This window comes from Nymphalis io, chromosome 12 (genome assembly GCF_905147045.1).
Source record: "Nymphalis io chromosome 12, ilAglIoxx1.1, whole genome shotgun sequence".
Lineage (NCBI taxonomy): Eukaryota > Metazoa > Arthropoda > Insecta > Lepidoptera > Nymphalidae > Nymphalis > Nymphalis io.
Window position 1 is genome coordinate 12,771,035 of NC_065899.1, and position 18,848 is coordinate 12,789,882.

The 18,848-nt window shown below is 33.3% G+C and overlaps 1 protein-coding gene and 1 long non-coding RNA gene across 3 annotated transcripts in view; one reads left to right on the forward strand and one right to left on the reverse strand.

The window, feature by feature from the left end:
- LOC126772529 (HIG1 domain family member 2A, mitochondrial) overlaps nucleotides 1-18,848 on the forward strand; it is a 397,572-nt gene that overhangs the window by 295,941 nt on the left and 82,783 nt on the right. The window lies entirely within an intron of this gene.
- Nucleotides 13,539-14,165, reverse strand: LOC126772532 (uncharacterized). The gene is made up of 2 exons (XR_007669670.1): nucleotides 14,106-14,165; nucleotides 13,539-13,953 (listed from the first exon to the last, which is right to left on the reverse strand). It is a non-coding gene; the product is annotated as an uncharacterized LOC126772532 (long non-coding RNA).

Sequence of the window (18,848 nt, forward strand, 5' to 3'; positions counted from 1 at the left end):
AGTGGGTGGTACCTATCCAGACGAGCTTGCACAAAGCTCTACCACCAGTAATTTTTTTCATGAGATTACAGGCCACAGTTAAAATATAATGACTTTCGAGATAGTCGGGAGTATTATTAGTTTACATTATTCATTAATAATAAAAAAATGTATAAAAACACGTTTTCAAACGATCACGTTTGCGTTTTTCATTTAGAATATATATAGATAAATATACGTGTTACGATAATTACTATATACATCTATCATTCAATCACTCACACTTTACATTCACACTGTTACTATCATTCGCATCTATCATTGCCTCATTCACCCATTACATTCATTTAATATTTTATATATTCGATGAGACGACTTGACATGTTGCCCGTCAGCCATTCGAGAGTCATCCTTTGGATAGAAAGGACGTGTGCTATTTGGAGCTTAAAAGATATAATAAATATAATTAGTAAATTACATTTCTTGTGTTATTTCTAAATTCCTTCTGAGTTTATCAATAGTTTAATATTGTGTCATTCGTGTTGCTATGGATAATACAGAAATTATTCAGGTTGTCATGAGAAACTGTCTCTCTTGAATAAATTAGCGAGCAAATGAACGTGTATTTCTTATTATCCAAAAACATATTAATGGGGACGAAGATGAAAACCAATTAGCAACCATTTTTTTTAATAAATAATTAAATTCAAATACATTATAGAACAGAGAATATTTTTGCATAGAAACAAACGCGTTAACTAAAGGGCTACAAAGCATTCTTTACAGAAATCGATTGGGGATTCCGTTCCGTCTCCCAACAGGAAAATTCCATTTCACAAACGAAACCGGTAAAAGAGAATATAAATCAAAACACCTCACTTACAACGAAACACAATAAATAAATAGCTCGCCTCTCTATACAAAAGCATTGAAATAAAGGAGATATTAAGACCTTTATCCACTTACAATTAAAACGGTATCTATATATTTACAGTACAGTAACAGCCTGTTAATGTCCCACTGCTGGGCTAAGGCCTCCTCTCCCTTTTTGAGGAGAAGGTTTTAGAGCTTATTCCACCACGCTGCTCCAATGCGGGTTGGTAGAATACACATGTGACATAATTTCAATGAAATTAGACACATGCAGGTTTCCTCACGATGTTTTCCTTCACCGTCAAGCACGAGATGAATTTTAATCACAAATTAAGCACATGAAAATTCAGTGGTGCTTACCAGGGTTTGACCCACGATCATCGGTTAAGATTCACGCGTTCTAACCACTAGGCCATCTCGGCTATATATTTATGTATTATAGATACAAAGATATATCGATACTCTTTTAATTGTACATAAATCATAGAAATATATTCATACACATAACAGCTAAGCCAGTTCTGTGTTTTATACTTAGCTGATTCATGTTGCCACACATTATTATACGTCAAATTTAAAATGTTCATTATTTGCCATTTACACATTTATATACACATTTTTCCATCTTCAATGTTAACAATTTTAATAAGCTTACGAGCTATCCATTAGCATACAGTGAATAATTATCGCGAATCCTATCGAGCTCTGTTAAATAATAATAATCTTTCGTTTAAATTATGTAACTTTTTTTATTATCATTGTTAATACTTTATCTTCCGAGTTTAGATTAAATAACCGCTAACTCATCAGTTATTCTTCTTAAGAATATATGCCATTGTCTAACCAATCTCAAGAGATAGCTGCGCAGGACATTTCAGTGCACAAGTGTGTGCACAAAAACCGGTGCACTCTCTTTTCTCTAACTCTCATAATCCGATATAACGGCAATCCGATATGACCGGTAAGAGTTTAGACGCAGGGCAAACGGCTTTACGCGCTTTCTGAGCCACGGGAGTGTTACTTCCATCTTCCAGACTCCGGGTTGCTAATAATAATCTTGGACAGACAAACCCAATAATTTTTTATCGGCCCGACCCGGGGTATGAAGCCTGGACACTAGACCAATGAAACAGTCATTGTTTAACTACAATGTTTATAATAAAGGCCGTTAATGTTTAACGATAGAGAACTAATCCCGGTCGTCTTCTACACACACTGTGCCAAGCCCCACCGGAGATAATTTCAAGGATATGATTTACCTTCAATATATCACATAACACAATTAGTGTGTTCACAGGAGTATTGAACGTGTACGTCGCCACGAACATGTGTCGAGCTTATAACAACTTCTCAACTCGATAAGCTTGGAACTTTTTTAATTTAGAACTTATTCGCACTTGCGCTAAACAATAATTATCAAACTTAATTATTAACTACTGCTTCAACGATTCTCTACGAAATAATTTCGTCATGTTTCATTTCTATCACTATATATTAAATGAAATCAAAATATTTTTATTCAAATATACATTTACGAAAGCGACGATATTAATAGTCCAATTGTTAACTTATAAAGATTTTGTATATATTTTTATTATATAGTTTTGTAATCTATTGTTATATCTTCCTATCGATTCATAGTTTGGTAGTTCTATGTGTCTACATCTTTTCATTTCCAGCAGCAACGCTAAAAATTTTTAGATTTCATATTTTTGTTTATAAAAATATATTATAAAGAGATACGTTTGGTATGTTTTATCAGTATTCAAATACTAATCCGCTTAGAATGCAACATTTATTTTAAGCTATAGTTTCCCAAACCAACCGGAAGGAGTTCGGAGCGGAGGCGTAAGATCGACGGCTTTATGTGGTATCCGATTCACGGGAGCGTCAACACTACCAACTCCTAAACTGTGGCTGCTACAGAGAATTTCTTGACAGTAACTCTCAAAACTCAAAAATTGGTCCGGCCCGAAACTTGAAACTAGAATCTCGGGACCAAAAGCCTTATTGTTTTTTTTTTTTAATTATTAGCAGATGGACTGGCAGAAGGGCTGCCGTAATCTTTACTAATAAATGAGTAGACCTTTCTTTGTAATGATGCTTAAAACGAAAAAACCACTAAACAAAAATACATAAAACCTATAGCAGATAATGCAGCGCATTTCGAAGAAATATTTAGTACATAATTACTGGTGGTAAAGCTTTGTGCAAGTTCGTCTGGGTAGGTACCACCCACTCATCATATATTCTACCACAAAACAGCAGTACTTAGTATTGTTGTGTTCCGGTTTGAAGGGTGAGTGAGCCAGTGTAATTACAGGCACAAGGGACGTAACATCTTAATTCCTAAGGTTGGTGGCGCATTAGTGGTGTAAGCGATGGTTAACATTTCTTACAATGCCAAGATCTATGGGAGTTGGTGACCACTTACCATCAGTTGGCCCATACGCTCGTTCACCTTCCTATTCTTAAAAGAATATTAATATATAAGTAGCTGTTGTTCCGAGGGTCACTCGCTTTAAATTTAAACCATTGACAAACGTGAAATTAGTTTTCTTGTAAATAATAATGTATTAACATTATTTGAATTTAAATACGTTGCATATAAAATAGGAAAAAATCAAATACGAAAACTGTTTATTTGTTTTAACAATGTACCGACGTGTTTTTCTTACAAACTCAGTTCCGATAGGGACGTTTTATTCATGAAAACGTGTGACCGGTACAGGATAAATTTACGATCGTTTCCGAAGTGTGTAGTTCGATTCCCGATGCAAATTTTACTACCGAACAATAAAACCGGTGACTTTCATAAAGTATTTTGTTATGGTCGTCGTCGTTGCTGGAAGCTTTATTGCTCCGATGTTTTTTATCAAATAAGACAGGAAATGCCTGTGCATGTTTTCGTATGTGGGTTTAGTGTCATAGATTACATTATGACACCGAAAATTCAATATAGCGAATGCTCAGGCGGAGTTGTTTTTGTATATTTACGAAATAAAAACGAAACCATACAAAAAGTTATTCTTTACTTTTTACAATTCGTTTATTTATGTATTATAAACGCGTTTAGACTTAGATTATTCCGCATATAATAGTAATAAAATAGACGCACAGCGCTCGTTTTATTGGGATTAAAAAAGGAAGGCAAACGAGCATATGGGCCACCTGATGGTAAGTGGTCACCAAACGCCCTTAGACATTGGCATTGTAATAAATGTCAACCATCGCTAATAGCCAATGCGCCACCAACCTTGGGAACTAAGATTTTATGTCCCTTGTGCCTGTAATTACACTGGCTCACTCACCCTTCAAACCGGAACACAACAATATCAAGTATTGCTGTTTTGCGGTAGAATATCTGATGAGTGGGTGGTACCTACCCAGACGAGCTTGCACAAAGCCCTACCACCAGTTTTTATAAGTATTAATAAACTTTAAAAAAAAAACTGCATATTATTATTTATTAAATTATTTAATTTTTATTGAATTTCACAATCACTTAAAATAAAAAATAAATGTAATCACAAAAAATAAACTACAATCATTTTGCTGTTTTAATTAAGACAGGGCAAGAAAAAATACAACAGATATTATATATGTATACTTATATATACACTCGTTAAAGTTAAGTGTCGCATATGGTGCGAGATAATGGAACCTCTAAATTTATTATAAATTAATATGATGCCACTAAAAGGTATATAAAAGGTATAAAAAAATCTTGTTTTTTCATTTTTTTTATTTATATTCAAAAAAAATCGGACGATGCCTGTAGTTCACTATTGTAGCTTATAAAGAATTAGCAATTATTAACATTTGTTACAATTAGTGACAAATAAGCTTTTCACTAAGTAAATATTATCACCTTAATAATTCATATTCATATTATAAATCTACAATCCCCTATTTCACCCTCAAAGGGATTATGAAATTTCATGGCACCGGCATGTCGATAAAGGCGGCTAGTTTTGTAGCACATATAATTTTTTTTAATAAATAACACACTTATATAATTATTTACGTTTACGAATCTCTGTCTACCTCGAACGGAGTAAATGAGACGTCAAATTTATTGACATTAAAAAAAACAACGACCAACTCTATGAGAAGTTTTTAAAACGAATAGCAATTGAGCTATCGACTATGTCCAAACTTTTCGGAGTGCAATTTGCTTGATATCCATTAAATGGTATTTCAGGTACGACAGATGACTAAGACATAAATGTCTAGACTCGAATTCTGAACTTGTGGCAGTTCGACAGCTCACATTCACGTTTAAATTATTATAAAGTCTGAGTCGAACTGGCTACAATAATGACTTGTCTGCTGTATTCTACTTCGGAAACACATTATAAGATATCCCACCACAATCACATCCTAACCCAGACACTCTTTTTGTTTGGTTTCAACACTATCTTATGACCATTATCATCTCAAAAACCTGTTACGTTATTTTAAGGCTAAAAACAAATAAATAAAATCACACATGTCATTAACAGTTAATGGTGTAACGCTGCAAGAAAAAGCTAAAGCAAGCAAACAAAATTTGACGTGAAAAACTCACATAGGACAAATCAAAACAAAGTTTCTTTATGCATTGGTCCCATTCGTAATGTTGGTCGTTGTATTCCACGATCACTGCACTATGATATCTATAGCTCACCAGTTAAACTACATATTCAATACTTAATGTGTGGGGTAGTGCCGCTAAAACTCATTTAGCAGAACTTCACAACCCAAAACAAAATTAAAAAACTTCTTTTCGATACCCATACTTTATACCTACGACAAAAATTTAGAGAGACACTCAAATTATGAATGTTAAACAAATACATAGAAAAGTTCTCTCAAGACTAACTTGACATTTATATTTATACACGAAGTAACAAAGCGAAGTTGCTAGTTGGTTGTTACTCTCGAAGACGCGATCAAACTACTAAAATAATGATTCTTTAATGAACCTTCGCAGATTTATAACAAACTACCCCCAATAATTACAAATTGTAACTCAATGCAAATATTTAAATCCAAATTAGCCCATATTATAAATACCTACTTTTAATTTTAAAAACACATTTAATTTTATATACATATATATGTATATATATATATATATATATATATATATATATATATATATATATATATATATATATATATATTTGTGGATGGATGTACTTCTAACGATATTTCTTTTTATACCTATCACGAACGACAAACTATCTGCATAATTTTTTCTTTAAAAATTATATAAACATTTCTCACGTAATCACTTTTATTTTTGTCTTTGTAAAAAATATAATAATAATAATATTTTATCTTGATAAAATCGAATCAAGTCTTTGCTACATGATATTATAATGTTAAACAGTCCAAGACGTTTTGATGAAATAATTTAAAATTAAATAAAAATATATATAAAGACGTAGGTTGGTACAACCGAACCCTTCAAGTAACAAGTATTTAAGAACCCATAATGTAAATTATACTTCAGGGCACTCAGGGTCACACTAGTAACTTTAGCAAATATGATGTCGGAGGTGACCCGGCTATATTGTGAGTGAGCACTAATATTCCCGCAGTTCATTCATCGAAAGCCAGTGTTGCGTGAAAAAGAGCTGAATGCGCCGTTCCGGTCGAATAGCCAACACCAATGAAAACCTCTCGATTGAAATGTTTATCCAAACACAATACACTATGTGGATTAATTTTTTTTTTTTTATAGAAAACGAATTTTCTAATAAGTGCCTTTTACAATACATTTAAAAATTGACGATATGTTCTTTTATCAAAAATCAAATATTTAAAGCCTGAACAAATCGAATGAATACGTCGTCAAATTACATTGTAAGTAACAGCTTGTAAATTTCCCACTGCTGGGCTCCTCTTTTGAGAAGGTTTGGAGCCTCGTGGATATACTTTTGGATGAATTTGATCCGACTTATTATTTATAAACACATTAAGCACATGAAATTTCAATGGTGCTTGCCCGGGTTTGAAGCCGCAATCTTCTTTTAATATTCATGTCTTCAAGCCACTGGGCAATATCGGCTTTTTTATTTTATTAAATAACGATAATTTTATTCTAATTTTAAAATTAGAAAGATACATAAACATCTGTTATACGCTATTAAAAAAAATTGGATGACTGACAAAAAAGTCGTTCTAATGAAAAGTAAAAAATGACAATGTCCAGCGAGTTTCCGGTCAATAAGCGAACACTCCGGTCGGGAAGAAGTTACTCGAACACCTAATTTCCTGATTTCTTTGCTTCTCCCCTCGTAATTAACTCGCTTATTGGTTTAAGTCGTTTAACCGACGGACTTTTATACCATAATACTTAGGTTTACTCTTTGAGTACTTTTTTTATAGTGTACCCTTATTAATAAAGTACATATACTTAGAAATATAGTGTAGTAATATAAATATGGTCGTCACGGGATGGCGAACAGTTATATTTTGAAATTAATATTGCGTTGAATAAATAAAAACATAATTTCGTTACTAAAATAAATATATGAAAAAATACATTTATTATTATATAATCATATAGCAACAAATTATATAATATGCACGCCACGTACACTGCTACTGTAGAGCGAGGGCGGAGACTAAACTATATTTGGCAATGCGACACATATGTAAATTCAAAGATAATTGATAATTCGATCACCATTAGGCTCTTACTTTTTATAGATGATTAGTAATTTGATATGATCGATGAAAAATATTTAAGATGAAAAGTAGCCGTTGTGCGTTACCGAGATAATTGGAGGTAAGAGTTAGTGCAAGCACGTATTAGTAGCTACCAGAAACTGATCACATAGTCTACCGCCAAATAGTAATACTCAGTATTGTTGAGTTCCAGTTGGAAGGGTGACTGACCCAGTGTAACTTCAGGAACAATATACAGTAACGGTAACAGCCTGTGAATGTCTCACTGCTGGGCTAAGGCCTCCCCTCCTTTTTAAGGAGAAGGTTTGAACCTTATAGACATAACATCTTAATTAGCAGAATTCCCAAGGTTGGTGGCGCAATAGCGATGTAGCAGCTGGTTAATATTTCTTACGGCGCCGAGTTTTATGGTGGGTGTTGACCATTTACCACCAGGTGGACCATTTGCCCATTCGTATATTATAAAAATATGCTCATTAAAAATATATATTAAATCAGAATTTTTCACGTAATATTAATTAAGCCAAAATTTCATCAAATATTCATTTTCATTTCATTCATAGTGCATTGTAACGTTAAATCATAGAACTTCAGCAATACACTTGTAGCGGCTCTTGTTACGCTTGAAAAATATACGGTCCAAATTACATAACTTAATTTATAGCAATTAACAGTCGGAAAATATTTTGAAATTACCAATCTTTTTTTTTAATTTCCAATCATTCACTGCTGAACTGTTGTACTTGTTCTGTCTGATAATTCAATCTGATAATTGATTTTTATTTTATGTATATTTTTTTATGTTAAAATGAAAACACGTAAAATTTTGAGGATCTTTCTCTCTATCTCTTACGAAACAATAAAAAGTTGCGTTTGTATTTTAAGATAGACAAGTAAGCCAGCGCAGTAACAAACAACGGCTTGTTACATACAAACATTATTCGTTGAAGAAGTTACTTCTTAAACTAAAATACATTCAACTAAATTTATTTATATCTTTTAGGTTTTTCAGGGTTGTCATACAATATCATATGGAATACAAATATATAACCACCGCTATATAAATTTCACAAACTAAAAAAAGCAAAATACGCGAACGTAATTTAGTGCGACTACAAACCTATACTTATTATATCCTAACTAATATTACAAATGCGAATGTGAGTTTGTGTGTTTGCTTGTTACGCTTTCACGCCTAAACCACTAAACCGATTTTAAAAATCCTTTCAGCAATGCTACATTATCAGCGAGTAAAATATGCTACATTTAGTCCCCGTATTCCCACGGGAACGGGAACTACGCGAGTGAAACCGCGGACAAAACGCTAGTATATTATAAATGAAAAAGTAACTCGTCACGTTACGTCTAGAACACAGAACCGATTTTGATGAAATTTGGTATGAAGGAAGCTTTAACTACGAACAAGGGCATATGCATCTTTTTTAACAACCTCCTTATCACCAACATCTCCCCTCTTATGCGAGTGAAACCGCGAGCACTATTAGCGTGAAAAAAATTATGTAATAATATTAAGTGTTCAACTTGACAAAATCCATAAACATATAATCTATAGATAATAGGCAATATATATGTATATATATGTATATAAATACATATATATATATATTTTTACTACATTTTTAGAACTAGATTTTATACTTTCTATGGCAATATTTAAGCAATAGTGAGAGTTATGACGTCATATGACTTCATATTTTGCGACTGTTTGATGACAGAACAAACAAATTAATTACTGATAACAAATACGAAACATTTTATATGATTTTTCTTAAATAGTCAAATCTTCACAAACCTGTTCTCCGCGTCGTTGATTTATCTTGTTATTATTTTGATTTACTTTAATATTGATGTGTGTTTTTAAATCCATAAACATTATACGTTATTTGAAATAAACTAAACATTTATAGTTGCGGTAACCGCCACATTTGTTTAACACAAACGTAGCGGCAAGCAACCTGTTGTAAATATTTTTAATTAAGTGTAGAAAGTTGTGCTCAGTTATTTCTTATTCCACCTTCGGTATCGCTTTGATATCGCTGGTTTCTTTCATGTTCAGCTGTTTCTGCAAGCGCTCGTTGCGGTTTATTTTTTCTCCTAGACACAATTGCCTTTAACAGATATGTAAAATTGAAATAGTTGAAACATTTCATAACAAACATATTGACATATTTCTTTACGTTCAATAAGCTATGTATCATTGTGTAGTGCGTGGCAAAATGGAGAAATTCTAATATTATAAATTCGTTTGTTTGTTTGTTACGCTTTTACAACTTAACTACTTATCTCCCAAAATAAAAACGCAAACGCGTTTTCAGGGGTACAGAAAACGATATAGGGTTACCTAACCTAAACTAACACCTCCCCCTCTAATAGATAGATAATAATGATTGGCGATTGGATCACATAACAACAAAGATTTGATGAGGATGATGATGTCCTCCTGACCTATCATGGTGACGACGGCCATTCTCAAATCATACAGCAGTGCACTTTCTGTTCTTTCACTTCTATAATCCGATGGAACTATAAATCTGACAAGGCTGAAAGAGTTAAGGTTTATACAAGAATTCAACCAATTTTAAAACTATTTCAAATAAAAAAGTTATCTAAGCGTTACACACTTAAGAGCATGGCCGTCTTAAGTCTTACTGAGTAAAGCCCTTAAAGGCTTGGGGCCTGGGGAGCAATTAGAAAGCAAAAATAAAACTAAGGTTAGGCATATTACAATGGATAAAAGCTGAACTACTTGAGACAATTATATGTATTATATGTAATAATAAGTAAAATAAGCGGACAGGCAAATGGGCGACGTGTAAGTGGTCACCAGCGCCCACAGACATTGTCGCCGTAAGAAATTTTAACCTTCCTTACGTCGCCTAAACCAATCTTGACAATTAAAGTTTTATGTCCTATGTGGCTGTAATTACACTGCCTCACTAATAAAAATAAATTAATACTATACATGCTGTTTGTCGCTAGAATATAGGAGCTCTACCGTCAACTAATATGAACACAATAAAATGAAAAACAAATAGTTTCCCAACAACAACCAAAACCGATCCCACTTCGACGGAACGGTGACTGGATCGTTGCGGTAGTAAAATAGGAAAATGATTAATTAAACGGAAACGATTACGTTTCGTTAGTAGAATTTATCCAGATCCTTTTTTTATATATATTATTTTTATTTATTTTCGTTATTAGATTATTTTAAAATATCGTCTTAGAAGAAGAATTATTAATTTTAAGCCTCTTTACGCCTTGTAGGATTATATTATCAGATTAATCTTAGTTCATTACAAATAATTCGCAGAAATGATAAATAAAATTCACATATTATAAGTAAAATATATACATTTTTATGAATATTACATTAAAAATACTTTTAAGAGAAAATATTATTGCCTAAGGACTTTCAATTTGCGCCGTTTGCTAAATAGGAATATTAAATTATCAATAAGACCTCCCATACATCGCTATGTTATTTAAATATTAGAAGCAATTACTAATTAATAATATGAGTTTCTTCTTGGTAAAGTATATTTAACGAGCCGATCGAAACTTTATACATTATAAATAAAATGTATATTTATATATGTATCTATTTGAGACTAATAAACTTCGTCGCCGTTTGATCGATCACAATGAATGTTAGAATATATATACCCTATGTATGTATCTTCTAACATTCATTATGTATTCATTATGTATACACTATATACACTATGCTTACTAGTGGTCCATCTTGGTGCAAGCTCGTCTGGATAGGTACCCACTCATTAGATATTCTACCGCAAAACAGCAGTATTGGTAGAGTTGTGTTCCGGTTTGAAGGGTGAGTGAGCCAGTGTAATTACAGGCACATGGGACATAATATCTTAGTTCCCAAGGTCGGTGGCGCATTGGTGATGTAAGCAATGGTTAACATTTTTTTAAATGCCAATGTCTATGGGCGTTGGTGACCACTTACCATCAGGTGGCCCATATGCTCGTCCGCCTTTATATTCTATAATATATATATATATAACGTGGATATTATTATTATTATTATTAAAATCATAGCCGTCATGGCCCGCCCGGCTGATGTGAAACATCGAAACTGATAGTTATTGAAAGAATTTAAAATTAAAGAAAATCAATAAATATGAAGTGAAATTGATCAAAATAAAATTTCCTTCATATAAGAAAATATTTTTACTTTTATTATAATAATATTTAGCAACGATTTATATATATCGCCAAGTATACATATAATCAGGGAGTGGCCAGAGAGACGGTGGGGTGTATGACGAGGCATAAAAGAGGATCACGCCTTTTGCCGTCGCGGCATCCGAGTCAGTCTTCCCTCCAATGCATACCATAGACAATAATATTATCTAGACATTTTTTTTTTCTTTGTTATATTTTTTATGGCATTCGCTTTCCAAAAACTAAGTTTGGTGCATGAATTGAATGTAATTTACATTTTCGGCCTTCGTTCAAGCCCATCTGGGTAGGTACCACCTATTCCTCAGATATTCTACCGCTAAACAGCAATATTAGTATTTTTGCTTTACGATTTGACTGGTTAAAATTTCTTAGATCGCCAATGTCTATGGGCGGTGATGACTTACCATCAGATGGCTCTGAAAGGAGAATAAAATCATTACAATATATATGGACCATGAAGCAAAACTACGAACTAATAACGAACTAAACTAACTTCAGAGTCGAGAACTACGCTTACAATTTCTCAACATCTTATATTAATAGAGTACATTTAATTATTTCAATTCCACAAAACGAAAGCAGTCGAACCTGAAACACGGCGATAAGTATGCACTTCGCAATTCTCAAATAATTTTTCAAGAACTGGCAACGTTCGTGATGTTCAACAGTTAAGGCTATTCGATTTACAGGTCGTGATAAGTGACCGAAAGTCATGGATTAGCATGAACCTTTACTAAGCCCTCAATAATTATATTTATGCTTATTATTAAATATAGAAACCTTATTTTAGTTAAATTATATCTTAGAGTACCCTTTAAATGTCCCGCTGCTGGCCTAAGAACCCCTGTTTTTTATAAGATAGTTTGAACCTCAATCTATCCAACTTGTCAGTGCAGATACCTATTAAGTACATAAGAATTCAGTATTGCTTTGCCCGTTTTGAACCCGCGATCTTTTGTTAACATTGACGCGTTCAAGCAATTATGTTATCTCCTTTCTTTTCTTTATACATAATTAAAGACTAGGAAGGATTACTCTATTCCAATATATCACTGATTTCTTTACCGAATATTAACTATTCATCATTATATCATACGTTAGATTAATATAAAAAAATATTGCTTGGTAAATATAAATAAGAATGGATAATGAAATAGCTCCTAGCCTTATTGCATATAAACAAATTATGAACAAAAAAATGTAGCATGAATCATTTTAATCTTTCAGATAGCGTCTATCGAAAAAAGTCGCAACGATGCCCCGGATATTGGAGGCCAGGGGCGGCGGAAGAGCGACGCCATAACCGTAACTCACGGCTGGCTGCTGTGACGTCACGTGCTCACTATTTATGCGCCAGCGCGCGATTGATTACTTTGAAATACCAGAATACATTTTAAACAATTTTTCACTTTTTAATATTATTCAATAAATTCTTTAAATTTAATTTTAAGATAATAATAATAATATCCTGGGACATTTTTCACACACGGCCATCTAAACCCAAATTAAGCTTGTACAAAGCTTGTGCTATGGAAACCAGACAACTGATATACTACATATACTACTTTACTTTTGTAAATAAATACTTATATAGATAATTACACCCAGACTCAGGACAAACAGACATGTTCATACACAAATGTCTGTTCTGGGTAGGAATCGAACCCACAACCTTCGGCATGAAAGGCAAGTATCTACCAACCACGCCAACCGGCTCGTCAAAGATAATTTTATTTTTATTCTAATTAAGCTGAATGTAAATGAAACGTAAATAATCGATTTTATATTTTATTATACCAACATAAAAAAGGTAAAAATATAATATTGCACAAAGATATCATATAACGACCCGCACGCTTCCTTTGTTAATAAATAATTACATAATCAGGCCAAAAAACAAAATTCCAGTCTTGAATGTAGTCTATCTCAGCATGTGATCATTATTTGGGGGGTAATGGGGAGGGGGTGGGTATTGAGGTGGGTAGTGTGGTGGCGGATACATTGGCGGATACGGTTGCGGGTGTGGATGTGGATAATACTGAGGAGGGTAGCTGCCACCTGGTGGTTGACTGTATGGTGGTGGCTGCCATTGCTGCATGTGAGGTGGTTCGCGCGGCAGGTCCCGAAAGTAACAGTGGGGGAGACAGGGACCACCGCGACACTGAGGCCCACAAGGAAGCTTGTGCATTGCTAAATAACAGAAAAAACACACAACATTATTATTTAATATATATATATATATATATATATATATATTATTACTTTATTTAAAAAAGCGAAATTATATAAATCTGTTAATGATAAACACTATAAAAAACTCAATAATATAACACAATGTCTACCTGTAACGTAAACACAAATATCAAATGTTATAACGATATTACAATTTACTTCGCAAAAGTACAAAAAACACTGAATTTCACAGAGCCGACGAGTTTGTTTTATTGATAGCACTGTTATCTTATTTTCGATTAAGCTATTGATAAGATTAAAACAGTATTCGGACAGCTCAATACTTGCAAACAACTTATGTATTCATATATTTATAAATAATTATTGGTATTTTAATTCCACCGCCAAACAATAATACTTCCGGTTTAAAGGGTAAATGAGATATATATCGTATATAACTAATAATACATAACTAATTCATTAGCCCTTTTGGCCGTCTGTGTACCTATTTTATAAAAAAAAATTATTTAAAACGGTCTGGACAAATCGGTCATTTCATTACCAAGATGTGTGATGTGAGAATTTATTACTTGTATCATATCCTTAACACACAAACGTTTTTTTAACGTTTTATATTTATTTTACAATTCCAAGTTGTAATTGTTGACATGATTCCAACGTCTTGTCTCAAAAAAAAAATACCAAAAGCCTGAAGATAAGATTGAACTAATCTCGTATTTATTTCTAATAATATATAAAAGAAAACAAATCATATTTTTCATATTGACAAATTGATTACACTTAAAACATACATATTGCAAATCACTATGTATTATACATATGTGACGTTTGTCACAAAGGAATTAAACTGATTACTCATAGTAATCAGTTATGAGTAAATTAATTCATAATAATGAATTCGTTTATTTAAAGTTTCAAATATTATCGAATTTTCATAAGCAACTAAACTCATAACTTATTATTAATAAGCCCCAAAACCTACTCCTCAAAAACGAGAGGAGGCCTTAGCCCAGCAGTGGGACATTCACTGTGACTATAACTTATTATGTATAAAAAATTTCTTTCCGATATAAAAGTTTGGCCATATTTAAAATTCAAGTTGACAATTGCTATTAATTCTGTAAAATAATTCCTGCGATAAATGTCGAACATATTATTTAATAAATTGTATTAGTCTAATTTAACGACCAATTATAATAATACATTTGTTTTCTAATTTAATAATAAAATATGTATTGTGACTTTCTTCATACCTACTTTAATAAATTGTAATATTATGCCTTTTTTATATTTAGTTAAATATTATGTTTAAAGCAAATAAAATGAATTTATAATCATTTATTAAGCAAGTTGAAAATATATTAACATACTTACAGTAACAGCCTGTTAATGTCCTACTACCGGGCTAAGGTCTCCTCTCCCTTTTGAGGAGAAGATTTAGAGCTTATTCCAACACGCTGCTCCCCGCATTGGGTTGGTAGAATACACATGTGGCAGAATTTCAATTGAATTAGACATATGCAGGTTTCCTCACGATGTTTTCCTTCATTATCAAGCACGAAATGAAGCTTCATTATAAACACAAATTAGGCACATGAAAATTCAATGGTGCTTGCCCGAGTTTGAACCTACGATCATTGGTTAAGATTCACGCGTTTTAATCACTAGGCCATCTCGGCGACACCTTAATTTTTTTTAAATATAAATATACTTATAAATATATATAATTTTTAATTAACATACAAAATTTAACATACTTAAAATATATTAAATACTATTAATATTGAACTTCATAATGAAATGAGGTCAATGATAATGTTATCCTAAAAGATTTCGGCCATTATCAAAGCCAACTTCACAGAAGATGTTACATTGTACAAGCGCGTGCGCAAACACAGACGCTCTGTCAAAATTCGATGGGTTAACAATCAGAAACGGCTAGACTCCAGATGGAGAACCAACGGCTTTACGTGCATTCCGACGCATGATAGCTTTAGGCGAATTTTGATAATTTTTCAAAATAAAGACAAATTAACTTTGTTTGGCCTAGCTTGTGGTTTCAACCCAGGATCTCAAGAACTACGGCGTAAGGTAACAAAGCAGGTGGCCCATTATATTGCTTGGATCGTATTGAACCTATTTCCTGCTAATTTGTTTACGATCAAAACACAATGAACGTGGATTATGTGTGTGTGTTTTAATTATTCTTGGCCACTCGAAATCAGTCCTGGGGAGTAGTTAATTAAAATCAGTTATATTGTGTTATATTTTAGACAATAGTATTTGATCCCAGTCAAGTATTTTATTGTGAATCTAGTCTTTTCTTCAAACCTATTAGGGCTGCTAAATTTAATATATTTTAAAAATATCATAGGTAGTTCCTTTTAGTTTTAAAATTAATTATATATACTTAAATATATAGAAAGGTTATCAAGTGGCGACCAAGAACTGGAAGACTAATCGGAGACAGATCCACCTACAAGGTGGACCGATAACCTTGTGAGGATCGCGGTGCAAGTAGCACAAGACAAATTGCCGTGGAGATCCATCCTTGGGGAAGGCCTTTGTCCAGCACTGGACATCTTCCGGCTGAGATGAAGGTATAATATTTTTTTAATATTTGCTGTAACCTTATCCTTTAAACTGCTTGCTGGTATTGATTACAAGTAAAAATAAATAACGCACAATAAAAATAGACATATAAATCTTAAAAAATATTTTATAAGTTTTTGAATTGTATTCTTTGTTGGAAATTTACTGAAATAAATTTAATTTTAAACATTACATTTAAAATTTTTAAAGAACGCTTTTCCATATAGAAAAATCAAAATGTACACAGTGTACATGAATGCAATTTTATTAAAAGCTTGTAACAAGCAGTGCATTGCAAACAAAACGGCTAATAAAATTCAACCGGGAGAATCAATTGAGTATTCCGCTTCATCTTCGAACAAGGAAACTCCATTTTCCAAACACAAAACTGAGAAAAGGCGACGCAAACCTAAATACCTTGTAAGTAAACGGAGCGCGATAAGTAAATACAATTTGCTCCTTTGAGAAAATTTGAAAACAAACAGACGATGAAAACTCTAAACAATGAAATTTTTATTATTTGAATTGATACTATTCCGAGTTTTAGAACTTTATGGGGTCATTTTAATTAAATAAATAAATACGATTGTTGAATATTTTGTTTATTTACGATTGTTCAAAGTAGGGCTTTGTGCAAGCTCGTCTGGGTATGTATCACCCACTCATCAGATTCTACCGCAAAACAGCGGTACTTAGTATTTTTGGATTCCAGTTTGAAGGGTGCGTAAACCAGTGTAATTACAGGCACAAGGGACATAACATGACATAACCCTTGAACCTTTACAATTGCGTCGCGAGATAGCAGCACTGAGCGCTTTCTATCGACTGTATCACGGCGAGTGCTCTGAGGAATTATTCTCTCTAATTCCTGCTTCCCCCTTCCTTCTTAAGTCCACGCGAGCTGGTTCTCGATGTCACCGCCTAACTGTGACATCAATTCCATCGCGCACAAAGAAATATGGCAACTCCTTTCTTTGTCGCACTACCAAAAAATGGAATGCCTTACCAGCTCACGTGTTCCCCTCCTCTTACAACCCGGGTTCCTTCAAACGAGGCGTGAAGAGGCATCTTGCGGGCCGGCAAGGCGGTGACGGCTAGTACAGAACATTCTTCCCGACTGTACTGGCCGTCGTCGCGTTTGGACTCTACTACCACTTACCATCAGGTGGAGTAGAGTCATTTGCCATCCCGTACATATAAAAAAAAAAAAAACATCTTAGTACCCACGGTAGGTGGTGCATTGGCGATGTAAGCGATTTTTAACATTTATTACAATGCCTATGTCTATAGGTGTTGGTGACCACGTACCATCAAGTGGCCCATAGGGTCGCCCGCCTACGTACTCTATAAAAAAAAAGTTTTAGTAGTACTAGTTTCTGTCTTTATTTCACCCTAACAACGTGTATACAAAATATCATGATGATCGGTTGAATAGTTAGACGTGTAAGCATAATAAACAAACAAACTCACTTTTACATTTATACTATAAGGCGTTCGCAACATCTAGCGATACCGCCAGGACTACGTCCCCTCGGGCCACCGCCTCTTATAGTTGATTGACCAACCCTGAACCCGTACTGAGCCTCTGACAGACCCGGTCTACGAGCTAACCTTAGGAAGAGCAAGATAGAACATTTGGAGCTAATTCCACCACGCACTGTGTGCAAAAAAATGGTTTAACACATATACTTAAACTCACACATACATAACGTATATATATAAATATTGAAATACAAAAACATAAATAAATAATGTATTAGTGATAGATATGTACACAAAATTGTGTTTGTATTTAAAAAATTAAATATTACTTCTGGTCGCTAATGCTGGAACTGCTGTCACTGTTTTGTAATACGATTCTTTACTGCTCAGGACTGCACATAAAATGCCTAATTAGTCATTGTGACTAGCCCGTACGCTACGAATTTTCCGGGTTTCAATTCTGGATTAGGTATATAATTGGGTTTTTCTATCAAGTAATTCAAAATGAATGTATCCAAAAAAGCACTTAAATTGTTGGGCACTATGTTTTAATGCCTTCATTATGAAACTACAAGGACTCTCATGATTCAATGGGTCATCAATTCGACGCGATCGGAGAGACCAAGCTATTGGAGCTTTACGTACTTTCTCAGGCATGGAATTTACAGACTGCTACTGAGAATTTCTCAATAGGAAAATCTAATAATTTTTATTGGCCCGACCCGACCAAGACCAACAAAACCGTAACACAAATACATGCATTCAAATTTATATGTGTGCAAATATATAAACTTATCTTTATCAACAATACCCTTTCA